Source organism: Protopterus annectens, chromosome 1.part2, assembly GCF_019279795.1.
Source record: "Protopterus annectens isolate FY-2018-M chromosome 1.part2, PAN1.0, whole genome shotgun sequence".
Lineage (NCBI taxonomy): Eukaryota > Metazoa > Chordata > Ceratodontiformes > Protopteridae > Protopterus > Protopterus annectens.
Window position 1 is genome coordinate 1239160177 of NC_056727.1, and position 27979 is coordinate 1239188155.

The following is a 27979-nucleotide window of genomic DNA, read 5'->3' on the forward strand; positions in this document are numbered from 1 at the left end:
TTTATTTAATGCTCACTAAACAGCAAAACCACATTTAGTTAGTGTTAAAAACATTGGCCATTTGCTTTTTTTTAGTCTCAGTTCACAGCAGCTTAACATGCTACCATGAAGTAGTGGACTTGTTTTTACTGGGTGATAGCTGCACATTTTCTAACCCTGTTGGGAAACATTCATTCTCCAGTAGGATGTCAATCGAAATTCAGCCCATTATTTAATGCTTTTTAAGCTGGGACTCCAAAAGAGTGAAGTGGGTAAAAAATTGGCTTAAGCCAGAGGATGGCAGTTAGAAAGGCAGTATTAGAAGAAAAGTCAGCAAGAACTAGCAAGACAGTGTGCCCAGTGATAGAACGTGTTCCATTTAACATATTTTGGTAAATACATAAGATGTCCTATGTATTGCTATTGTGTACATATAATATCTTAGTGTTTGCACAGAATGTGAAAATGTGATAGTAGAATGTATACTTATTTAACTTTATGTGTATGGAACTTTTTTTGCCTGGACCTGCACTGAAAAACAATGTTGTTCACAACTGGACTTTCCTGTAAACAAAACAAAATAAATAATATAAACTGCAAGATCAGTGTGTACACTGAGGATACTGAGACTAATGGAGAGATCACTACTGAATAGGACTGTACAGTCACCACCAGAAACTTGTAGACTGAGAATGATAGAACTGATGCAGAGCTCATCAGTAACATCATCAACGCCATCTAGAGAGACTTGGTGATGCTCATAGTTTGGGCACCTAGAAGGAGAAATACAGCTTATGTGCCTCAGTGGAAGAAATCCTAGAATGTACATATTTAGACAGGTTGCACCACATAGGACAAAGGTAAAGAAGGATGTGTGGATCATAATCACTGATAGAATAAAGTATGGAAAGCAATGGGAATGTTCAGGAGTGGAGCCTGCAGTGTCACTATGGAGTATAGCTTGAGAAATGGTGTTTGTAATTTTGAGTGCAATCCTTTTACTGTACAATGCATAAGTAAGGGTACATCTAGTGAAGACTAGGGTGGTTAAAATCATGCATTGAAGAATTACCAAATTACTAAGGAAATGTAAGGACTGGAGTATGAAAGCATGAAAGCAGACTCAGACAGCTGGACATACATATACAGATTGGAAAGGACAGAGTAGAAATATGGTATGTGATTTGAAAAAATGACACTGTTTTCAAGGAAGTAGAAGAGGCAGAACTAAGAAGAAAACAGAGAGAGGTGAAAGGGCATTGATAGTAGCTGGAGCAGAATAAGGTTCCTGGAAGTATTATTTTACCTATGATGTGGTGGGGTCTGGACCACATCACCTGAAGCTGTAACACAGTGCAGCTCAACAGACTGTTTTAAGAATATTTGGTATTAAGAAAAGAAAGAACAGGCATGAGTAGCTGAGGGCCAGCTGTACAGGGGCTAATTGCAACACTTGATGGACTCATTAGACAAACTCTTACATCTTTCATTTTTATAACTAACAAAGATAATTATTTGTTTACTAGAGTAAGAGAAAAGAGTGCCATAGGGTCTTAGAAAGTACATCATGGCTCTGGCTTTAAATTTATAACATAAAGACTCAGCTTCTTTAAAATAATTCTCATCATTATCTGTCAGATTCTCTCCCTTAATAACTGCCCCTTTAAAATATTATTCTTGATGCCTATAGGATTCCTACTATTATATTCCAAATAGGTATTACTTTGCACTTCTTTTTTATAAACTTTTGTTTTTAACCTATTGGAATCCTTAAAAACTTCAACATCTAAAAATATTAACTGTAAAAATCAAAACTGAATGAGAATTTTAGAAAATCACTAACAGAGTTAACATAAATTAAAAAAAAACATAACAAGCAGTCAATGTCACTTCTCCATATCAAAAAAGGTCATCAGTAATATGCCCAAAATAAACTAAGTTGCAATAATATTCACTATTCTTAATGAATTCCTTCTCCCATTCTGTCATGAAAACTTTGGTGTAGCTGGGGCCCATAGCTGCCCCCACCATTAATCCGCTGGAAAAAGGAACCATTGAATTAAAAAAAAGATATAAGTTAAAATGATATCAAGCATTTCCATGATTAATGTCAGTAAGTCATTTGAAAAAGTTTAGAATCTAACACTTCTGCCCTTACATAACCCATGCCAATACAGTTTGGATCGATTGTACATCCATAGTAACCAAATAGTCTGTTTCTAAAATTTGCAGTTCTTTAATAGCATTTATAAAGGCAAAAGTATCACAAATATAGGATTCACTTTTTCTGCAACTTTTTGTAGATAATTTATCTACAAATACAGCCATAGCTTCCATTTTATTCCCTTCACTGGTCACTATTTGTCTGAAGGGAGGATCAGTTAAGGATTTAGGAATTTTGGGTAGACAGGAATATTTTGCAATCTAGATTAAATTTTAAAGCTGTTGCTTTTACATCCAGGAAAGAAGGAACTTTTAAATACTATTATTGTAAATGTTGTTCATATATTAATACTAATATAAAGGGGCTAGTCATAGATGGGATAACTATTTATGTTAGTGGTTTCTTTAATTATAAGTCCAAGTTTGTGTTCTATTCGTCAATTTGCACATTATGCCCAAATTATATCTTAGGATTCAGGAGCACCTTTACACTATAAAAAAAAACAATTTATATAATGCATGGGGTAAACATTATACTATTACTAAATATAAGGGTATACCTACATTTATGGTTTTACAACAAATGTCTGTTTTTTATAACAGTTTTGATGCTGAGGATGATTTGGACTGGAGTAAATATTGCTGGCAGTTAAGATTAGATGCCAGTTATTTTGCAGGACTGAATAATAAAGAAAACTTCAAGTGTTTCTCAAAAAGAGAAGGCTTAGACATTAAGCCTCTTGATTGGTTAATTAGTATAATTATTTAATTAGTTTGTATTTAAATATATGGTGTTTTAATTTCTCTTTCAGTCTGAAGAAGTCTGGTATAGACAAAAGCTCTTACTGAGTGAAATTTTGTGCAATAAAGGATTCATTTCATATTTTTTTATTTTTTGTGTTTTTTTAATATATTTTTTGATTTTTTTATAACCAGTGAATTGGTTTATGATTTAACAATGATATTTTCTTACATTCTGCTTCCCTTTGGATCATCAGTGTTCTGTCAATGTTGTCAAATGTTTGCCTCCCCTCCACAAAACCACATTGATCCATATGTACCAATTTTGGCATTATTTTGCCATTCTTTTAGCTATTATAGATATGAATACTTTATGCTCATGGTTTATTATTGAAATGGGCCTGTATGAAGCTGGATTTGATGGATCTTTACTATATTTAGGTATTACAGTTACCACTGCTTTCTTCCAGTTTGTTGGTATTTCTCCTCCTCTTAAAATACTGTTAAACAAAACCCTCCAGATCTTTATCAGTTTTCCCCTCCTAGCTTCCAAACTTCCACAGCAATACTATATATTCCTGGGGACTTCCTTGTAGATTGTTTATACATCACAATTTTTATCTCATCTTCTCCTATCCTAAATGTTAGTAAATGAGCCTCATCTAACTGCAATCGTGGCATATTTAATTCTTCCATAAACATTTCCATTTGTATCTTTTCTTGATTTCCATACTTCTCTGCTTTATACAGACTTTCACAGAATTTCAGAAATACTTCTAATACCTCTACAGGATCTCTTGTTACTTTCCTTGTTATAGGCTCCCTAAGTTTGGTGACAGCCCTTTTTATTTTCTGTTGCCTGAGTCGTTGTGCTAAAAGTTTTTGTGCTCTATTGTTATTATCAAAAAACATTTGCTTAACAGAATCTTTCTAAACTTATGTATATTACTGAGGTAATCCTTTATTCTCTGCTTAACATTCTGCAGTTGATCCTCTTCTTGTTCTAGAAGATTCACCCTATTCTGCAATACTTTAACATTTGTCAATCCCTCTAAATAATTCTTGTTACTTCTTAACCATAGCTCCCTTTTGATTTCCACCCTGTTGTTAAACTCCACCTTAATTTTATCCCACTCCCTGGATATATTTTCAGAAGTAATTTCTATCCTGTCTTAACTACCGATTCCTTAAATATCTCTCTTTTCAACAGATAGGTGGGAAAGTGCCAGTGTCTCATTTTTATGTCATTATCCTGTGTTTTTATTTTAGTTATTATTGGCACATGATCTGAAATAGATATTGGATGTGTATCAAGACCTTCAATTAAATGCACATGTTCTGTGAAATGTAAATTCGGTCTAGCCTAGCCGAGGTTTTATAATGGAGAATAATATGTAAATTCCCTCCAAACTATTGTCACTAAACTACATCTTCCATGACAAATATTTTCATAAATATCTTCAAACATCTACTCTCTTTTGTTAAACTTTTCCTTCTGCACCCCCATACAGCTTCACTGCTGCAAATCAAATTCCAGTCCCCACCTATAAGTAATATTCCTTTATGAAAATTGATTATTTCTCCCAGAATTTTCTTAAGCTCCATTATAACTAGGTGGAATATAAATACATGCCAGTGTAATCCTCCTCCCTTGCCAGTAGCCCCTTAACACTACAAATCTGACATTATTATCTTTGTATCCTCTTCTATCACTATTGGATCTCCTCTTGAAATTAATATACTGGTTTTGTCTTATCTTTATATCTCTATCAGCTGGGAAAACCCCTAAATGCTTTCAGAGAACATTATCTCCTAGCCAGTTTCTCTTTTCTTTTCTTCCCCCAGCCAATCACTCTCCACCAGACTGTAGCCAATTTATCTTTATCACATTGCCCCCATGGAAATATGAGAACCAGACAGCCAATTTCTTATTATCAGATTGTCTCCATGGAGGCATGAAAACCAGACAGTCAATTTCTCTTTATCAGTTCATTTCCATGGAGACATGAGGGCCAAATACAGAATTGCTACTAAGCATGCATTAATTTGCTAGCAAAAAAAAAAGACTCATAATATTCAATGTTATTTTTCATTAACTAGCTTTCTCTTAAAATGTCTTACTAAATCAATCTAAGGTCCTTAATCCAGCCATTCCCCCATGCAAGAATGAGAAAAAGCACATTCATTTTTCCTTTGTTATGCTCTTTTAACCAGTCTTTTTTTACATTAAAGTGACTATATTTCTTAAAACTGAACAAGAAGAAAGAGAGAAGGGAAAAGAAAGGCAAAAAAGAATAGCAGCACCTATTTACAGTCCACATTACACTTAAAAATAACTGAGAAAACTTTACTTTATAGCATGAAAAGAAAACAATACATCACAAAAACAGTACTATTAAGAAAAAAAATTTTCTTTACTTACATTTAACTACTTACATTTAACTTTCGCCTCTCTCTTCCCCTCCCCAAAGCATGTTTTCAAACATTAATGACATGATATATTTTAGAGTCTCCCACAAGTCCAACAAATTCTGAAAAAGTCCAATATTTCCAGATTTTCTTGTTCTGTCTTATTTCACAAATATATTTTTTGCATTATAATCTCACATTAAGTTCCTGGTTTTATTACTGTTCATCTCAATCTCCTTAATCCTTTCTCTGCTTCATTTCCAATGTACTCTCAGTTTTTCTAGTCAACTCTCATGCTCCCTTCCTTCTCCCCAAAATTTTCCATTGAAACACTGGAAAGGGTTTCACAGGTACAGTCTTTCTATGGTCTTTATTACCAGAAGAACAAGCAGCAGAATCTCCTGTTTCACAGTTCACTTTTTGTTGCATGATATATGTCTTTCTTTGTCGACAAAGTATACTGATTCTTGCAACATTCAGCTCCCACCTTGTATCTGTTTTCTGAATGTAATTCTGTGCTTTAATAGTAAACCAATAATATGCAATTGTAAAAAGAAATGACAGTCTTTCTTTATAAACAGTAATAATACTCCCCTTTTAAACAAGTGATTACAAAGTTTGCAGTACAATCAACAGCCCATGAATATGCTAAGTAGATTAGAATTGTACAACAGGCACAATGTATTTGTGATGCAAATTGATTATGTTTTGTATGAAATGAAAATAGTGTTGATACATTGTGATAAGTAAATGGCTTCTACAAAAGTGCAGATAAAAAGGAGTAGTTGACATGCCCCCAGATTTGGTAAGTAATCTGGATGGGGATTGTAGGGCTCAGTTTCAAATATCATTATGTTGGAGTGTTTCACATACTCAGGAGGGTACAGTATCCTCATACACCAGAAAATGGCTGGGACAATATTCAGTTTATCAGATGGCATCATTAAAATGCACCTAAACATCCTGGAACTTACCTTTAACACTGAGGCATGTGGTCTCTACAGTGCCGTGACACCTTTTTCATGTAGCATCCAATCTGTAACTTCATATTTTCTTTTAATTAAAACCAAAATTCAATGTTTGCCTAATCTGACATTGTCTGACTTTATTCCTCAGAGATGTCAGCATAAGGCTAGTATAGGTATATGCCTATAGGCTTTAATGTGAACACCACAGAGCATGTGTTGGGGAACATCCATTCACATCTATGGCTGAATCCCTATGCTACTCTTACTATGATGTCACTGAGGAATAATATAAGTGTTATGGGATTCATAATAATTAAAAAAGGTTTCCAATGCTTTTTATTAAAGAAGAGTTAAGAAACAATATTATTAGTAAGTTGAAATGGGTCCTTTCACATTGTCGACACTTCAAAATGTCGAATTTCATATGGCTGAGACCATATGATTGAGATTTGAAATGCCGACAATGTGGAACAGGCATCTCCATACAGTGCAGAATGGAAAGATTTCCATTCCTGCACTGTAGTGCAATCTTGGAGTTTGTATATTTAAGTTACAGGGGGTGCAGGGGGGCTTGCCCCCCTGCTATCAGTGTTTAGGTAAGTGTTTGTTGTTTTTTACTTTTGTATTTCATATGTGTGACATTTCAAATGTCGATCATATGGTCTCGGCCATATGAAATTCAGCATTTTGAAATGTCGAACATATGAAGTAGATCTGCTGAAATGCATCATGGTACTGTGGCCATTAGATACCATGATGCATATATCAACTGTTAAGGAATGCTCATTAACATATGTGGTGTGGAATGTCACACCTCTAGCAGCATACACATAGCTTGCATTCCTGAGCATTTTCTGAAAAATAAACTTAAAAAACATAAGACAGATAAATGTAAATATTTTGTGAAAAGTAAAAGCTATTACAACTGCACAAATAGCAAAGTTATCAGTAAGAAGAATTCTTTACAGTGATAATAGTCAGTGCAGTCATAATCTTTCCATAAATGTTATAATACACTACAAAGTGCACAAACCTCAAATTATATTTTTTACTAAATGTTCACAAATTCTTATATCTTGGAAACTGCACAACCTAGACATATATTGTTAGAAACTTTTTGTTAAGTAGACATAAGCTTTCAAATGATGGCAAGAAAGCCCTTTCTGAGTGCATGTTTATTGAGATATTTACAGAAATACAAAAATCAATGTGTACTTGTGTAATTAGCAATATAAATAATAGTGAATATCTCAAGATGTGCTACTTACAGTGCAAATATCAAATACTGTTTTCTTCAACACCATCTAAGGTTTCACTTGACATCATGCAACAGTCTGTAAGTCATTTGTTTTTTTGAAATATTAAATACATTTGGAAATCTACACAGATAAGTAGTATAACATTATGGAGAAGGATGGGCACATTCAGGTGCGGACATTGTAAGCAGTGCTACTATATAGAAAACAGTTCAAGTATTACATTGAATGCTCGCAACTTGTTTTTTACTGCTAAGAAAAGGTTTGACTTCACTTATATTGGGGTAGTTTATTTGGCCATATGAGACTCATGTTCAAGTTTTTATATAGGTAAAACATTGAGATGTTTAAAACATAGGATCTATGAACACAATTTATCCATCAGAAAGCAAGATGCCAACAATGAATTGGCTAAACACGCTTTGATTTGTGAAAGTTTTAGGAAGTTTACATTCTTTGTTAATGACTATGTAGTAACCCAGGCTTTAGAAGGTGATTATAAGGTTTATCTGGAATGCTACAAATCTAGATGCAAACAGCATGTATGGCAGATCGACTGCCGTATTAAATTATATGATTACCATAAAATGTTTTACCTTAGGAGTGAATCATTAGTTTAGAATAAATGTGCCCGATCTTGTCTGACTTTAGAAGCTAAGCAGGATTGAGCCTGCATAGCATTTGGATGAAAGACCATTTGGGAACATTACTTTTTGACAATGGATTTTAACACTTTTTTGATTAGTGGAAAAAGGCAATCAAGTTCTATGATTGGTTTTATTTTCTGATTGGTAAAAAAGCCATTAAGATCTATGATTGGCTTGTTTTTAATGTATAATGATTGGTCCTAAATATCAGGCAATTTTCTTAAATATTGCATTTCATTAGGTACATGAGCTTTGAATGGTAGTTGATTGGAGAGTATTTAAATGGTATGAAAACATTTTGTAAAAAGATTAAAGAGTCTGAGGAAGTTCTATGATAGAAATATTAAAGAACGAAAGCATTTGATCTTAGAAGGACTCTAGTGGTTTGTTCTTTGGAACTTGCTATTTTATTTTCATAATTACTAGCAGGCATGTCCTTTGGAACTTATTTTATTTTCATAATTACTAGCAAGCAACTAGCAATATCTCAGGTACAGTGTGAAATACATGGACTCTGACATAAATTTCCCTGTCTGCTTCCATGACATTCCACACCATACCCCTTAATAACAGGTAGGCTTCTCAGTTATGAAAATACAAATACAAACACAAATATTAAAATATGAATAAAAATTGGCAGTGATTAATTTCTCTCATGAAAAACATCCTACATTACCATTCTTAGTGTCATTTTGTTAATAACTCCTTGCACTTTCTAATATTGCCTATTATTAGCTAGTAAGTTGCTTAGTTAAAGAAACAAGACCCAAGGAAGGTTTGGATGTCATAAGGAGCTATGGGTGTGAACTGGAAATATACAAAAGGTATTTGAGGCTTGAATGAGTTAAGTAGTTGTTAGATATAGCAGAGTTAAGAAAAATGTTATGAGAAAAAGGTATACCAGTAAAATTAAAGAGTTTTAGAGTAGTAACAATCTGTGTTGTCTGTTTCTTTTTTTTTGTATTTTAAATAGAGCTTTATGCAGTATTATTGACCCAATACTTTTGCTCTTTGACTAATGACATTTCAACAGTTAATAAAATCATTTTCTAATAAGATCTGCAGATACACTAAACATTGGCAAACATGAAAAGATACACTGAAGTGCCTGAGTAATGAAGAAACAATTACTGAAAGTGAGGTGAGTCAGTGTCTTGTATCAGTACTGCAAGCAGAATCAATGGCAGCAATTTGATTAAATGATATCCTGGTACTTACACAGGCACGGTGTCAGGAGAAGTGAGGTGATCTGCCACATTCTCAGTGACCACACCCACAGCTGGCAGATCATAGATAGGTGCATCTGCACAGTCAGGAAGCAGTCCCTGACTAGTGATTTTTATTAAGTCTTTGCTGACTATTTCTTCAAGGGATAAAGATATATCATTTAGACTGTCACGGTAAGTGCTATGTGAATGATATCAATATAGCCCTTTGAAAGGTATAATACTTCTTTCAGGTCAAGAAAAGAGAGTCTCATTTGTCATATGACTTAATCACAATAAATTTTACCAATGGAAACTGTGATTTAATAAATAACATACTTACAAAATCAAACTGAGATACTATCCTGAATCACCCAAAAAAGTCTATTCAGGATATTATCAAGGAATTGGGTGATATTACTAATTTTTGCTTTATTAAACACATAGTGTTAAGGCACAAATATACAGGAGAATTCAATAATGCACACCTTTGGTTAGACTCGCCAAATTAATAATACATATAACAGATAAAATAGGTACTGCTTAGTTTTCAAAAATTATCCCAGTCAAAAAAAAGGTCACAGTAAATCAAGCAAGAATCTAATTACCTTTCTTGTCAAATCTTCCAAGCTCTAACTATGAATTCTGGTCAGTCTCAACATATGCAAGCAGTAATAAGGTATTCTTTATTTACATGAGAAAACTGAAAGAGAAAAGTTGTGAATGTAATATTATCGATAAACAATGAAGTGATCACCCAGCCAATGGATAGCAAAGAAGTTTGCAGGAAAAAAATTTGCGGACTCCACAATAAGAAAGAAATATGCCAGAATGCTATAAACAGAAAGTGAGGGGGAGACATCCATTATATAACTACAAACATGATAACCACTGATATAAGAAAATTAAAAGGTCACATTCCATGAGGTCAGGTAACATACGTGGTATTTTTTGACACATAATCAAGGAAAACCTGACTAAACCACTATCAATAATTTTAAATAAAATATTATCAAGAGGTTATGTCCCTGACCTTTGTTGACTAGATATAGTAGGTCCAGTTAGCAAAATAAGAGCATATCAAATCAAAACAATTTTAGACCACCAGTATCTGATGCAAAATCATTTTAGACCACCAGTATCTGATGCAAAATCAAAGAGACAGTCATAATGGAGTTTGCACAAAAATGACACGTGGACTGATTTTTCTTATGTATGGAATGGTATAGCTTCATAGGTTCATTCTAGGCTATCTGCCCTAGGGCATTTGTAAGCCTAGCCAGCATGTGTTTGGCTTTCTCCACCCTTGAATTGAGTTTACTGTGCCCTTTTTAAGGTTTGTTTACTGTGCCTCTGTCTAGTAGAAACACAGAAGTAATCCCCAGGGTAAACCTACGATCTCCCATCCACTCATCAAGATTCCTCTTGAAGAGAGTCAGTGAGGGTCTCTGCCTAATATGGACCGGGATTTTATTCCAGAGTGATGGGACCCTCTGGGTTATGAATCTGTCCCTCCAACATGTCCTGTTTATTTCTGTGCTGAGGTTCAGGTCTCTCAATCACGTAGCCCTTAGGGATTTGGATTTTCTGAGGTAGAGCATGTCCATTAATTCCGGGTTGGACATAGCTTTATATGTCAGGCATAGATCGCCTCTAAGTAGGCGGTATGCAACTGAGTAGAGCTGGAGTTTCTTTAGCCGAGCAGCATATGGCATCTGTTTGAGTCCCTTGATCCTCTTTGTGAGGTACTTTTGGGGTCTTTCCAGTTGCTGCAGGTGCCGGGTAAGGTACATCCCAAATGGGGCATTGTATTCTATTATGGGCCTGATGAGGGATGAATAGAGGAGCACGATGACCTCCTTTGATCTAGATGTGAATCCTTTCATGGTAAGGTGGGCTATGTAGAAGGTCTTTCTAACCACTTTGGCAATGTGGTTATCAAAGGAGAGATTACTATCAACTTGGGTCCCCAGGTCCCTAATTACTTCTACCGTGCTTAATGGATTACTGCCTATGTGGTAATTTGTGGGCACTTTGTTTTTGCCAAAGGGTATGACTATACACTTTTTGGTGTTTAGCTTTAGGCCATGGCACTGGCACCAGTTATCCATCTCTGTGAGACCCTTTTGGAGGATGCTTATGTCAGCTGGGGAGTCGATTATGGCGCCCAGTTTGCAGTCATCTGCAAACATTGTCAGCCACAGACCTCCCGTGTTAGCCTGTACCTCAGAAAAGTATATACCGAACAAGAGTGGTCCTAGGACTGAGCCTTGTGGGACGCCACTTGTAACTGGTTTCGAGTCTGATATGGCACCAGCAATTCTGACCATGTGGGATTTGTCTTTGAGCCAGTTTGCAACCCATCTTATGACCTATGGGTTTATATTTAAGCTGGAGAGCTTATCTATGATGCCCGAGTGGGGTATTGTGTTGAAGGCTTTTGCGAGGTCCAGGTAGGCTGTGTGGACTACCTTCCCTTCATCAATGGCCTTTGTGACTGTTTCAAAGAAGTCTACCTGGTATAAGAGGCAGGATCTACCCTTAACAAAGCTGAATTGGGTAGGATCCAATGTCTGTAGATCCCAAATGTCTTTGTTTATGAGTTCCATGATGATCCTCTCCATAGCTTTGCAGACCAGGCTAGTCAAGCTTATGGGGCGATAGTTTCCAGGATCCGTAGAGGCACCACCCTTGTGGAGTGGGACCACAGTTGCTGTATGCCATTCTTTGGGTACATATCCTGTGGTAAGGCTGAGATTGAACAGCAGCTTTACGTGAGGTTTTAGCTCTTCTTGGAGTCCATGCAGGACGCAACCAGGGACACCGTCTGGTCCCAATGATGCTGTGTTTTTTGCTTTGGAGAGGGCTGCTTTCACCTGAGCATCTGAGATGTTCGGGAGGCAGCACTCTGCTGGGATAGATATTTGCTCTTTTGGGGGGGTGTTTGCACTGAACCTGTCTGCCAGTATGTTAGCAATGTCTGTGGGTTCAGTGTATTTTGTGTCATTTTGGATCAACTCTGAGCATATCTGGGAGTTGCCACCCAGGTTCCTGACATAACTAAAGAAAGCCTTGTGATTTTCTTTAGTGTCCTGTGCAATTTTTCTCTCAAAGTTGGCCTTGGAGAATTTTATGAGGGATCGTAGTTTTTTGCTAGTACTGATCAGAGATGCCTTCCCTTTTAGGGATTTTGTTCTGTCATGTAGTAGCTTCCTCCTGTTCTTGTACAGCTTATTTATGGCTGGGGTCCACCAGACTGGACGCCTGCCTTTGGAAGATTGGGTCTTGGTTTTGTTTGGGATAGCATGATCCATGCATTCCTGGAGGTGTCCATAGAATGCGTTTATAATGGATTCTGCAGTTTGGGCCGTAGTTTCCACTGGCCCGGGGGTCTTGAAGGATTCCACCTCAGATTTGAGAAGTGTGAAGTTTGCTTTTGAGAAGTTCTTCACTGTGGTTTTCTGGGCTGGGGGTGGGGTAGGGATGTGTATATCCAGTGAATTTAACTTATGGTCCGATCTTACCAATGAGGGGTATACCTCTGGTGTGGAGCATAGAGTCCCCATATTGGTGATGAGCAGGTCTAGTATGTTTTCACCTCTTGTGGGGGTGGTGACTAGTTGTTCCATAGCATTAGAGTTTATAAATTCCAGGAATCTTTGGGCTAGGGTGTTGGGGATTGAGTAGTGCTCCCAGTCTATGTTTGGGTAGTTGAAGTCACCCAATATAATGGTGTTTGGAGAGATTTTCATATTCTCCAGTATTCTCAGGAAGGCCGAGTGGGATTGCTGATTTTGAGAGGGTGGTCTGTAGCATGCTACAAACTGAAAGGCAGTTTTGCCCACTGTTAGTTGCACATGGATGGTTTCCGATGCTTCGTGCAACTCCACTAACCTGGAAGTGTGGGTATCTTTTATGAATATGGATACTCCCCCTCCTTTTGTGGTTCGGTCTGAGTTTTGGGGCCGAAAAGCATGATATGAGGTATAACTTGGTAATACTGGGGTGCTCTCTGGAGCCTTGAACCAGGTTTCTGTTACTGCACAGATATCGATGTTCTCCATATTGAGGAGGGTTTTGAGTGCGTGCATCTTGAGGTTTAGACTTCTGGCGTTGAGCAGCATTACCCTTAGTTTCTTTTTCATTGTGTTTTCTATGGTGGAGGGTTTGTCTTTTGAGCCTTGCCTAAAAAAGGCACTATGGGCGTGGCAAGAGCCTTTGTCAATGTCCGAAAGCCCAGGGGTGACAGGTGCAAGCCATCCCTAGCGAAGCAACGTGGCTTGTCAAGCATGTCCTCCCAGGCTGACAGGCACTGGATCCCCTTTGAATGACACCAAAATTTTAGCCAACTATTAAAATTGATCATTTTGTCTTTATACTGTTTCATCATTCTAGGTGAGGGTAGGATGCTGCTCAAGGTCAGAGTCATACCAGCCTGGGCTACACGATCGGAGAACTCCCCTATGTCTCTTTTCATGTAGCCCAGGGAGGTACATTTCAGGTCATTCACACCAGCATGGACAATGACTGAGTTATATTTGTACTTGCTTTGGAGAGACCTGAGTGCTTGTGTTATGTGGTGGATCCTAGCGTCCGACAGGCAGCTCACTGTGACTATCTCCTTGTTCAGCCTGGTGAGAGGGACGTCAGTGTGTCTGACTATAGAGACACCTATTACAAGTGTATTAGGTGTGTTATTTAGCCTTAGGGGCTGAGACTGTTTGGCACACTGACTTTGTGAACTATGTGTTTCACGTGTTTTGTTTTGCGGTGGTGCTTGCTTGTATGTCTGCTTTGGAGGTCTCTGTTGCTTAGGCAGATTTTTTTTTAGAGTCCCTGAGTATGTTTTTGTGTGTTTATGTGTTTGGTTTGCTGTTGTGGTAGGACTATGTGAGACTGGATTTGTGGTATGTGAGGTTACCTTCTCCTCCTGACTGGTTGTACCAGTTCTTGGTTGAGAGAGCTCTGCCTCCAGTTTGGCTATATGGTTGCATCTCTCACATATATTTGAACTTGTTGGGAGGAGGAGAGGGTTGTCTGTGTACATGAGGCAGTTGTAACATTGCCTCAAGATTCCCAGATTCACCAGCTGGACTGGAGAGGAAACCATCAACTGACCTTTGGACATGCTAGAATAGTATAGGGAATTCCTTTATTTCTGATTCAAAAGGGATCAATAGGGGATCAGGTACTCAAAGGGAGTATATGAGGGTGTAGTGCTTTAAGTTTACAAGTGCTGACTTGTAAAATTGCTTTTATGGGCAAGTGCTGGGCCTTATATTGAGAATAGGGTGTTTAGTTTGAGAGATAGAGCAGTTCTAAGGGAAAAAGTGAAGAGTAGACTTAGTGGAGCCGGGAATGGTTTAACCCCGATTAAGCGGCGCTGCCTGATGCTAAATCACACAAAACCGCACTAAAGCGGGCTTTAAAGCAGGGAGTTAGAAAGAGATAGGAAATGGCCCAAAACGGCCAATAAGCTGCAAGTTATGGTTTTGGTATTAGGAAATCTTGCCTTTTGAATCTTGTGACATTCATAGGATCATAGAAGGTTACTATGCTATTGGCCTTGAGGCCATTACAAGCCTAGCCAAGACCTTAGCCCATGTTTAGACAAGTCAGCACCCAAAGCTCATGTCCAGCAGGGACACAGGTGGAATCCCAGGTGAGCATTTTCTGTTTCCCATCCAGTTATCCAGGTTGCACTTAAAAAGGGATATTGAGTACTCTGCCTGACATGGAGAGGGAGTCTATTCCACAGATGGGGGAGTCTCAGGGACACAAATCTGTCCCACCAAGTCCTATTGATATCACAGACCAGGTTTAGGTTGCACGTATGGGTTGCTCGAGTGGAGCTTGACTTACGGATATGCAGCAGTCCCATCAAGGCAGGGTCTGAGATTACTTTGTATGGCAGACAGAGGTCACCTCTGAGGAGTCTGTATGAAACTGAGTAGAGGGACAGGGTTTTTAGCCTATCTGTGTAGGGTAGATGTTTGAGGCCCTGGATTCTCCTGGTGAGGAACTCTGTGGTCTCTCCAGCTGCTGCATGTGCTTTGCAAGGTATATGCCGAAGGGGGTATTGTACTCAATAACTGATCTTATAAGGGATGAATACAGGGATGTTATGGACTCTTTGTCCCTGGATGAGATACCCTTACTTATGAGGTGGACCATGTAGAAAGCTTTCCATACAATGGAAGCAATATGGTGGTCAAAAGTCAGGTTGCTATTAACCCGGGTGCCCAAATACCTCATTACTGATTGTGTACTTAAGACGTTGTTATTAATGTGATAATATGTGGGGATGTCACTCTCACCAAATGGGATATTGATGCATTTTTTGGCATTCAGCTTGAGGCCATGTTTCTGGCACCAGTCATTTGTTTGGGTGTGACTCTCCTGTAGGACGTCCACATCACTTGGGGCACTGACTGCACTCAGCTTGCAGTCATCTGCAGACTTAGTCAGCCATAGCCCACTGGTTTTGGCCCTTACCTCAGAAAAATATATCCCAAATAACAGAGGCCCCAAGACCGATCCCGGGGGTACACCGCTTGTTATGGGTCTACTGCTTGAGATGGTTTCCCCTATTTTGATTAGGTGGATTCTATCAGTGAGCCAGGTTGCTACCCATCTGGTAATATATGGATTGATGCCTATCTGAGAGAGTTTATCTACTATGCCTGAGTGGGGAATAGTGTCAAAGGGTTTGGCCAGTTCAAGGTAGGTGGTGTGCACCATCTTCCCCTCGTTCATGGCTTTGGTGATTGTCTCAAAAAAGTCAACCACTGTTAGTTGCACATGGATGGTTTCCGATGCTTTGCGCAACTCCACTAACCTAGAAGTGTGGGTATCTTTTATGAATATGGATACTCCCCCTCCTTTTGTGGTTCGGTCTGAGTTTTGGGGCCGAAAAGCATGATATGAGGTATAACTTGGTAATGCTGGGGTGCTCTCTGGAGCCTTGAACCAGGTTTCTGTTACTGCACAGATATCGATGTTCTCCATACTGAGGAGGGTTTTGAGTGCGTGCATCTTGAGGTTTAGACTTCTGGCGTTGAGCAGCATTACCCTTAGTTTCTTTTTCATTGTGTTTTCTATGGTGGAGGGTTTGTCTTTTAAGCCTTGCCTAAAAAAGGCACTATGGGGGTGGCAAGAGCCTTTGCCAATGTCCGAAAGCCCAGGGGTGACAGTTGCAAGCCATCCTTAGCAAAGCAACGTGGCTTGTCGAGCATGTCCTCCCAGGCTGACAGGCACTGGATCCCCTTTGAATGACACCAAAATTTTAGCCAACTATTAAAATTGATCATTTTGTCTTTATACTGTTTCATCATTCTAGGTGAGGGTAGGATGCTGCTCAAGGTCAGGGTCATACCGGCCTTGGCTACATGATCGGAGAGTTCCTCTATGTCTCTTTTCATGTAGCCCAGGGAGGTACGTCTCAGGTCATTCACACCAGCATGGACAATGACTGAGTCATATTTGTACTTGCTTTGGAGAGACCTGAGTGCTTGTGTTATGTGATGGATCCCAGCGCCCGACAGGCAGCTGACTGTGACTATCTCCTTGTTCAGACTGGTGAGTGGGATGTCAGTGTGTCTGACTATAGAGTCACCTATTACAAGTGTATTAGGTGTGTTATTTAGCCTTAGGGGCTGAGACTGTTTGGCACACTGACTTTGTGAACTATGTGTTTCACGTGTTTTGTTTTGGGGTGGTACTTGCTTGTATGTCTGCTTTGGAGGTCTCTGTTGCTTAGGCAGATTTTTTTTTAGACTCTCTGAGTATGTTTTTGTGTGTTTATGTGTTTGGTTTGCTGTTGTGGTAGGACTATGTGAGACTGGATTTGTGGTATGTGAGGTTACCTTCTCCTCCTGACTGGTTGTATCAGTTCTTGGTTGAGAGAGCTCTGCCTCCAGTTTGGCTATATGGTTGCATCTCTCACATATATTTGAACTTGTTGGGAGGAGGAGAGGGTTGTCTGTGTACATGAGGCAGTTGTAACATTGCCTCAAGATTCCCAGATTTACCAGCTGGACTGGAAAGGAAACCATCAACTGACCTTTGGACATGCTAGAATAGTATAGGGAATTCCTTTATTTCTGATTCAAAAGGGATCAATAGGGGACCAGGTACTCAAAGGGAGTATATGAGGGTGTAGTGCTTTAAGTTTACAAGTGCTGACTTGTAAAATTGCTTTTATGGGCAAGTGCTGGGCCTTATATTGAGACTAGGGTGTTTAGTTTGAGAGATAGAGCAGTTCTAAGGGAAAAAGTGAAGAGTAGACTTAGTGGAGCCGGGAATGGTTTAAACCCGATTAAGCGGCGCTGCCCGATGCTAAATCACACAAAACTGCACTAAAGTGGGCTTTAAAGCAGGGAGTTAGAAAGAGATAGGAAATGGCCCAAAACGGCCAATAAGCTACAAGTTATGGTTTTGGTATTAGGAAATCTTGCCTTTTGAATCTTGTGACATTCATATGATCATAGGAGGTTACTATGCTATTGGCCTTGAGACCATTACAAGCCTAGCCAAGACCTTAGCCCATGTTTAGACAAGTCAGCACCCAAAGCTCATGTCCAGCAGGGACACAGGTGGAATCCCAGGGGAGCATTTTCTGTTTCCCATCCAATTATCCAGGTTGCACTTAAAAAGGGATATTGAGTACTCTGCTTGACATGGAGAGGGAGTCTATTCCACAGATGGGGGAGTCTCTGGGACACAAATCAGTCCCACCAAGTCCTATTGATATCACAGACCAGGTTTAGGTTGCACGTATGGGTTGCTCGAGTGGAGCTTGACTTATGGATATGCAGCAGTCCCATCAAGGCAGGGTCTCAGATTACTTTGTATGGCAGACAGAGGTCACCTCTGAGGAGTCTGTATGAAACTGAGTAGAGGGACAGGGTTTTTAGCCTATCTGTGTAGGGTAGATGTTTGAGGCCCTGGATTCTCCTGGTGAGGAACTTTGTGGTCTCTCCAGCTGCTGCATGTGCTTTGCAAGGTATATGCCGAAGGGGATATTGTACTCAATAACTGATCTTATAAGGGATGAATACAGGGATGTTATGAACTCTTTGTCCCTGGATGAGATACCCTTACTTATGAGGTGGACCATGTAGAAAGCTTTCCGTACAATGGAAGCAATATGGTGGTCAAAAGTCAGGTTGCTATCAACCCGGGTGCCCAAATACCTCATTACTGATTGTGTACTTAAGACGTTGTTATTAATGTGATAATATGTGGGGATGTCACTCTCCCCAAATGGGATATTGATGCATTTTTTGGCATTCAGCTTGAGGCCATGTTTCTGGCACCAGTCATTTGTTTGGGTGTGACTCTCTTGGAGGACGTCCACATCACTTGGGGCACTGACTGCACTCAGCTTGCAGTCATCTGCAGACTTGGTCAACCATAGCCCACTGGTTTTGGCCCTTACCTCAGAAAAATATATCCCAAATAACAGAGGCCCCAAGACCGATCCCGGGAGTACGTCGCTTGTTATGGGTCTACTGCTTGAGATGGCTTCCCCTATTTTGATTAGGTGGATTCTATCAGTGAGCCAGGTTGCTACCCATCTGGTAACATATGGATTGATGCCTATTTGAGAGAGTTTATCTACTATGCCTGAGTGGGGAATAGTGTCGAAGGCTTTGGCCAGGTCAAGGTAGGTGGTGTGCACCATCTTCCCCTCGTTCATGGCTTTGGTGATTGTCTCAAAGAAGTCAACCACTGTTAGTTGCACATGGATGGTTTCCAATGCTTCATGCAACTCCACTAACCTGGAAGTGTGGGTATCTTTTATGAATATGGATACTCCCCCTCCTTTTGTGGTTTAGTCCAAGTTTTGGGGCCGAAAAGCATGATATGAGGTATAACTTGGTAATGCTGGGGTGCTCTCTGGAGCCTTGAACCAGGTTTCTGTTACTGCACAGATATCGATGTTCTCCATACTGAGGAGGGTTTTGAGTGCGTGCATCTTGAGGTTTAGACTTCTGGCGTTGAGCAGCATTACTCTTAGTTTCTTTTTCATTGTGTTTTCTATGGTGGAGGGTTTGTCTTTTGAGCCTTGCCTAAAAAAGGCACTATGGGGGTTGCAAGAGCCTTTGCCAATGTCCAAAAGCCCAGGGGTGACAGGTGCAAGCCATCCCTAGTGAAGCAATGTGGCTTGTCAGGCTGACAGGCACTGGATCCCCTTTGAATGACACCAAAATTTTAGCCAACTATTAAAATTGATCATTTTGTCTTTATACAGTTTCATCATTCTAGGTGAGGGTAGGATGCGGCTCAAGGTCAGGGTCATACCGGCCTGGGCGACATGATCAGAGAGCTCCTCTATGTCTCTTTTCATGTAGCCCAGGGAGGTACGTCTCAGGTCATTCACACCAGCATGGACAATGACTGAGTCATATTTGTACTTGCTTTGGAGAGACCTGAGTGCTTGTGTTATGTGGTGGATCCTAGCGCCCGACAGGCAGCTCACTGTGACTATCTCCTTGTTCAGCCTGTTGAGTGGGACGTCAGTGTGTCTGACTATAGAGTCACCTATTACAAGTGTATTAGGTGTGTTATTTAGCCTTAGGGGCTGAGACTGTTTGGCACACTGACTTTGTGAACTATGTGTTTCACGTGTTTTGTTTTGGGGTGGTGCTTGCTTGGATGTCTGCTTTGGAGGTCTCTGTTGCTTAGGCAGATTTTTTTAGAGTCTCTGAGTATGTTTTTGTGTGTTTATGTGTTTGGTTTGCTGTTGTGGTACGACTATGTGAGACTGGATTTGTGGTATGTGAGGTTACCTTCTCATCCTGACTGGTTGTACCAGTTCTTGGTTGAGAGAGCTCTGCCTCCAGTTTGGCTATATGGTTGCATCTCTCACATATATTTGAACTTGTTGGGAGGAGGAGAGGGTTGTCTGTTTATATGAGGCAGTTGTAACATTGCCTCAAGATTCCCAGATTTACCAGCTGGACTGGAAATGAAACCATCAACTGACCTTTGGACATGCTAGAATAGTATAGGGAATTCCTTTATTTCTGATTCAAAAGGGATCAATAGGGGACCAGGTACTCAAAGGGAGTATATGAGGGTGTAGTGCTTTAAGTTTACAAGTGCTGACTTGTAAAATTGCTTTTATGGGCAAGTGCTGGGCCTTATATTGAGAATAGGGTGTTTAGTTTGAGAGATAGAGCAGTTCTAAGGGAAAAAGTGAAGAGTAGACTTAGTGGAGCCGGGAATGGTTTAAACCCGATTAAGCGGCGCTGCCTGATGCTAAATCACACAAAACCGCACTAAAGTGGGCTTTAAAGCAGGGAGTTAGAAAGAGATAGGAAATGGCCCAAAACGGCCAATAAGCTACAAGTTATGGTTTTGGTATTAGGAAATCTTGCCTTTTGAATCTTGTGACATTCATATGATCATAGGAGGTTACTATGCTATTGGCCTTGAGGCCATTACAAGCCTAGCCAAGACCTTACCCCATGTTTAGACAAGTCAGCACCCAAAGCTCATGTCCAGCAGGGACACAGGTGGAATCCCAGGTGAGCATTTTCTGTTTCCCATCCAGTTATCCAGGTTGCACTTAAAAAGGGATATTGAGTACTCTGCCTGACATGGAGAGGGAGTCTATTCCACAGATGGGGGAGTCTCAGGGACACAAATCTGTCCCACCAAGTCCTATTGATATCACAGACCAGGTTTAGGTTGCACGTATGGGTTGCTCGAGTGGAGCTTGACTTACGGATATGCAGCAGTCCCATCAAGGCAGGGTCTGAGATTACTTTGTATGGCAGACAGAGGTCACCTCTGAGGAGTCTGTATGAAACTGAGTAGAGGGACAGGGTTTTTAGCCTATCTGTGTAGGGTAGATGTTTGAGGACCTGGATTCTCCTGGTGAGGAACTCTGTGGTCTCTCCAGCTGCTGCATGTGCTTTGCAAGGTATATGCCGAAGGGGGTATTGTACTCAATAACTGATCTTATAAGGGATGAATACAGGGATGTTATGAACTCTTTGTCCCTGGATGAGATACCCTTACTTATGAGGTGGACCATGTAGAAAGCTTTCCATACAATGGAAGCAATATGGTGGTCAAAAGTCAGGTTGCTATCAACCCGGTGCCCAAATACCTCATTACTGATTGTGTACTTAAGACGTTGTTATTAATGTGATAATATGTGGGGATGTCACTCTCACCAAATGGGATATTGATGCATTTTTTGGCATTCAGCTTGAGGCCATGTTTCTGGCACCAGTCATTTGTTTGGGTGTGCCTCTCTTGTAGGACGTCCACATCACTTGGGGCACTGACTGCACTCAGCTTGCAGTCATCTGCAGACTTAGTCAGCCATAGCCCACTGGTTTTGGCCCTTACCTCAGAAAAATATATCCCAAATAACAGAGGCCCCAAGACCGATCCCGGGGGTACGCCGCTTGTTATGGGTCTACTGCTTGAGATGGTTTCCCCTATTTTGATTAGGTGGATTCTATCAGTGAGCCAGGTTGCTACCCATCTGGTAACATATGGATTGATGCCTATTTGAGAGAGTTTATCTACTATGCCTGAGTGTGGAATAGTGTCGAAGGCTTTGGCCAGTTCAAGGTAGGTGGTGTGCACCATCTTCCCCTCATTCATGGCTTTGGTGATTGTCTCAAAAAAGTCAACCACTGTTAGTTGCACATGGATGGTTTCTGATGCTTCGTGCAACTCCACTAACCTAGAAGTGTGGGTATCTTTTATGAATATGGATACTCCCCCTCCTTTTGTGGTTCAGTCCGAGTTTTGGGGCCGAAAAGCATGATATGAGGTATAACTTGGTAATGCTGGGGTGCTCTCTGGAGCCTTGAACCAGGTTTCTGTTACTGCACAGATATCGATGTTCTCCATACTGATGAGGGTTTTGAGTGCGTGCATCTTGAGGTTTAGACTTCTGGCGTTGAGCAGCATTACCCTTAGTTTCTTTTTCATTGTGTTTTCTATGGTGGAGGGTTTGTCTTTTGAGCCTTGCCTAAAAAAGGCACTATGGGGGTGGCAAGAGCCTTTGCCAATGTCCGAAAGCCCAGGGGTGAAAGTTGCAAGCCATCCTTAGCAAAGCAACGTGGCTTGTCGAGCATGTCCTCCCAGGCTGACAGGCACTGGATCCACTTTGAATGACACCAAAATTTTAGCCAACTATTAAAATTGATCATTTTGTCTTTATACTGTTTCATCATTCTAGGTGAGGGTAGGATGCTGCTCAAGGTCAGGGTCATACCGGCCTGGGCTACATGATCGGAGAGCTCCTCTATGTCTCTTTTCATGTAGCCCAGGGAGGTACGTCTCAGGTCATTCACACCAGCATGGACAATGACTGAGTCATATTTGTACTTGCTTTGGAGAGACCTGAGTGCTTGTGTTATGTGATGGATCCTAGCGCCCGACAGGCAGCTGACTGTGACTATCTCCTTGTTCAGACTGGTGAGTGGGATGTCAGTGTGTCTGACTATAGAGTCACCTATTACAAGTGTATTAGGTGTGTTATTTAGCCTTAGGGGCTGAGACTGTTTGGCACACTGACTTTGTGAACTATGTGTTTCACGTGTTTTGTTTTGGGGTGGTGCTTGCTTGTATGTCTGCTTTGGAGGTCTCTGTTGCTTAGGCAGATTTTTTTTTAGAGTCCCTGAGTATGTTTTTGTGTGTTTATGTGTTTGGTTTGCTGTTGTGGTAGGACTATGTGAGACTGGATTTGTGGTATGTGAGGTTACCTTCTCCTCCTGACTGGTTGTACCAGTTCTTGGTTGAGAGAGCTCTACCTCCAGTTTGGCTATATGGTTGCATCTCTCACATATATTTGAACTTGTTGGGAGGAGGAGAGGGTTGTCTGTGTACATGAGGCAGTTGTAACATTGCCTCAAGATTCCCAGATTCACCAGCTGGACTGGAGAGGAAACCATCAACTGACCTTTGGACATGCTAGAATAGTATAGGGAATTCCTTTATTTCTGATTCAAAAGCGATCAATAGGGGACCAGGTACTCAAAGGGAGTATATGAGGGTGTAGTGCTTTAAGTTTACAAGTGCTGACTTGTAAAATTGCTTTTATGGGCAATTGCTGGGCCTTATATTGAGAATAGGGTGTTTAGTTTGAGAGATAGAGCAGTTCTAAGGGAAAAAGTGAAGAGTAGACTTAGTGGAGCCGGAAATGGTTTAAACCCGATTAAGCGGCGCTGCCTGATGCTAAATCACACAAAACCGCACTAAAGCGGGCTTTAAAGCAGGGAGTTAGAAAGAGATAGGAAATGGCCCAAAACGGCCAATAAGCTACAAGTTATGGTTTTGGTATTAGGAAATCTTGCCTTTTGAATCTTGTGACATTCATAGGATCATAGAAGGTTACTATGCTATTGGCTTTGAGGCCATTACAAGCCTAGCCAAGACCTTAGCCCATGTTTAGACAAGTCAGCACCCAAAGCTCATGTCCAGCAGGGACACAGGTGGAATCCCAGGTGAGCATTTTCTGTTTCCCATCCAGTTATCCAGGTTGCACTTAAAAAGGGATATTGAGTACTTTGCCTGACATGGAGAGGGAGTCTATTCCACAGATGGGGGAGTCTCAGGGACACAAATCTGTCCCACCAAGTCCTATTGATATCACAGACCAGGTTTAGGTTGCATGTATGGGTTGCTCGAGTGGAGCTTGACTTACGGATATGCAGCAGTCCCATCAAGGCAGGGTCTGAGATTACTTTGTATGGCAGACAGAGGTCACCTCTGAGGAGTCTGTATGAAACTGAGTAGAGGGACAGGGTTTTTAGCCTATCTGTGTAGGGTAGATGTTTGAGGCCCTGGATTCTCCTGGTGAGGAACTCTGTGGTCTCTCCAGCTGCTGCATGTGCTTTGCAAGGTATATGCCGAAGGGGGTATTGTACTCAATAACTGATCTTATAAGGGATGAATACAGGGATGTTATCAACTCTTTGTCACTGGATGAGATACCCTTACTTATGAGGTGGACCATGTAGAAAGCTTTCCATACAATGGAAGCAATATGGTGGTCAAAAGTCAGGTTGCTATCAACCCGGGTGCCCAAATACCTCATTACTGATTGTGTACTTAAGACGTTGTTATTAATGTGATAATATGTGGGGATGTCACTCTCACCAAATGGGATATTGATGCATTTTTTGGCATTCAGCTTGAGGCCATGTTTCTGGCACCAGTCATTTGTTTGGGTGTGACTCTCTTGTAGGACGTCCACATCACTTGGGGCACTGACTGCACTCAGCTTGCAGTCATCTGCAGACTTAGTCAGCCATAGCCCACTTGTTTTGGCCCTTACCTCAGAAAAATATATCCCAAATAACAGAGGCCCCAAGACCGATCCCGGGGGTACGCCGCTTGTTATGGGTCTACTGCTTGAGATGGTTTCCCCTATTTTGATTAGGTGGATTCTATCAGTGAGCCAGGTTGCTACCCATCTGGTAACATATGGATTGATGCCTATTTGAGAGAGTTTATCTACTATGCCTGAGTGGGGAATAGTGTCAAAGGCTTTGGCCAGTTCAAGGTAGGTGGTGTGCACCATCTTCCCCTCGTTCATGGCTTTGGTGATTGTCTCAAAAAAGTCAACCACTGTTAGTTGCACATGGATGGTTTCCGATGCTTTGTGCAACTCCACTAACCTAGAAGTGTGGGTATCTTTTATGAATATGGATACTCCCCCTCCTTTTGTGGTTTAGTCCAAGTTTTGGGGCCGAAAAGCATGATATGAGGTATAACTTGGTAATGCTGGGGTGCTCTCCGGAGCCTTGAACCAGGTTTCTGTTACTGCACAGATATCGATGTTCTCCATACTGAGGAGGGTTTTGAGTGCGTGCATCTTGAGGTTTAGACTTCTGGCATTGAGCAGCATTACCCTTAGTTTCTTTTTCATTGTGTTTTCTATGGTGGAGGGTTTGTCTTTTGAGCCTTGCCTAAAAAAGGCACTATGGGGGTGGCAAGAGCCTTTGCCAATGTCCGAAAGCCCAGGGGTGACAGTTGCAAGCCATCCTTAGTGAAGCAACGTGGCTTGTCGAGCATGTCCTCCCAGGCTGACAGGCACTGGATCCCCTTTGAATGACATCAAAATTTTAGCCAACTATTAAAATTGATCATTTTGTCTTTATACTGTTTCATCATTCTAGGTGAGGGTAGGATGCTGCTCAAGGTCAGGGTCATACCGGCCTTGGCTACATGATCGGAGAGCTCCTCTATGTCTCTTTTCATGTAGCCCAGGGAGGTACGTCTCAGGTCATTCACACCAGCATGGACAATGACTGAGTCATATTTGTACTTGCTTTGGAGAGACCTGAGTGCTTGTGTTATGTGATGGATCCTAGCGCCCGACAGGCAGCTGACTGTGACTATCTCCTTGTTCAGACTGGTGAGTGGGATGTCAGTGTGTCTGACTATAGAGTCACCTATTACAAGTGTATTAGGTGTGTTATTTAGCCTTAGGGGCTGAGACTGTTTCGCACACTGACTTTGTGAACTATGTGTTTCACGTGTTTTGTTTTGGGGTGGTGCTTGCTTGGATGTCTGCTTTGGAGGTCTCTGTTGCTTAGGCAGATTTTTTTTGTAGAGTCTCTGAGTATGTTTTTGTGTGTTTATGTGTTTGGTTTGCTGTTGTGGTACAACTATGTGAGACTGGATTTGTGGTATGTGAGGTTACCTTCTCCTCCTGACTGGTTGTACCAGTTCTTGGTTGAGAGAGCTCTGCCTCCAGTTTGGCTATATGGTTGCATCTCTCACATATATTTGAACTTGTTGGGAGGAGGAGAGGGTTGTCTGTTTATATGAGGCAGTTGTAACATTGCCTCAAGATTCCCAGATTTACCAGCTGGACTGGAAAGGAAACCATCAACTGACCTTTGGACATGCTAGAATAGTATAGGGAATTCGTTTATTTCTGATTCAAAAGGGATCAATAGGGGACCAGGTACTCAAAGGGAGTATATGAGGGTGTAGTGCTTTAAGTTTACAAGTGCTGACTTGTAAAATTGCTTTTATGGGCAAGTGCTGGGCCTTATATTGAGACTAGGGTGTTTAGTTTGAGAGATAGAGCAGTTCTAAGGGAAAAAGTGAAGAGTAGACTTAGTGGAGCCGGGAATGGTTTAAACCCGATTAAGCGGCTGCCTGATGCTAAATCACACAAAACTGCACTAAAGTGGGCTTTAAAGCAGGGAGTTAGAAAGAGATAGGAAATGGCCCAAAACGGCCAATAAGCTACAAGTTATGGTTTTGGTATTAGGAAATCTTGCCTTTTGAATCTTGTGACATTCATATGATCATAGGAGGTTACTATGCTATTGGCCTTGAGACCATTACAAGCCTAGCCAAGACCTTAGCCCATGTTTAGACAAGTCAGCACCCAAAGCTCATGTCCAGCAGGGACACAGGTGGAATCCCAGGGGAGCATTTTCTGTTTCCCATCCAATTATCCAGGTTGCACTTAAAAAGGGATATTGAGTACTCTGCTTGACATGGAGAGGGAGTCTATTCCACAGATGGGGGAGTCTCTGGGACACAAATCAGTCCCACCAAGTCCTATTGATATCACAGACCAGGTTTAGGTTGCACGTATGGGTTGCTCAAGTGGAGCTTGACTTATGGATATGCAGCAGTCCCATCAAGGCAGGGTCTCAGATTACTTTGTATGGCAGACAGAGGTCACCTCTGAGGAGTCTGTATGAAACTGAGTAGAGGGACAGGGTTTTTAGCCTATCTGTGTAGGGTAGATGTTTGAGGCCCTGGATTCTCCTGGTGAGGAACTTTGTGGTCTCTCCAGCTGCTGCATGTGCTTTGCAAGGTATATGCCGAAGGGTATTGTACTCAATAACTGATCTTATAAGGGATGAATACAGGGATGTTATGAACTCTTTGTCCCTGGATGAGATACCCTTACTTATGAGGTGGACCATGTAGAAAGCTTTCCATACAATGGAAGCAATATGGTGGTCAAAAGTCAGGTTGCTATCAACCCGGTGCCCAAATACCTCATTACTGATTGTGTACTTAAGGCGTTGTTATTAATGTGATAATATGTGGGGATGTCACTCTCACCAAATGGGATATTGATGCATTTTTTGGCATTCAGCTTGAGGCCATGTTTCTGGCACCAGTCATTTGTTTGGGTGTGACTCTCTTGGAGGACGTCCACATCACTTGGGGCACTGACTGCACTCAGCTTGCAGTCATCTGCAGACTTAGTCAGCCATAGCCCACTGGTTTTGGCCCTTACCTCAGAAAAATATATCCCAAATAACAGAGGCCCCAAGACCGATCCGGAGTACGTCGCTTGTTATGGGTCTACTGCTTGAGATGGCTTCCCCTATTTTGATTAGGTGGATTCTATCAGTGAGCCAGGTTGCTACCCATCTGGTAACATATGGATTGATGCCTATTTGAGAGAGTTTATCTACTATGCCTGAGTGGGGAATAGTGTCGAAGGCTTTGGCCAGGTCAAGGTAGGTGGTGTGCACCATCTTCCCCTCGTTCATGGCTTTGGTGATTGTCTCAAAGAAGTCAACCACTGTTAGTTGCACATGGATGGTTTCCAATGCTTCATGCAACTCCACTAACCTGGAAGTGTGGGTATCTTT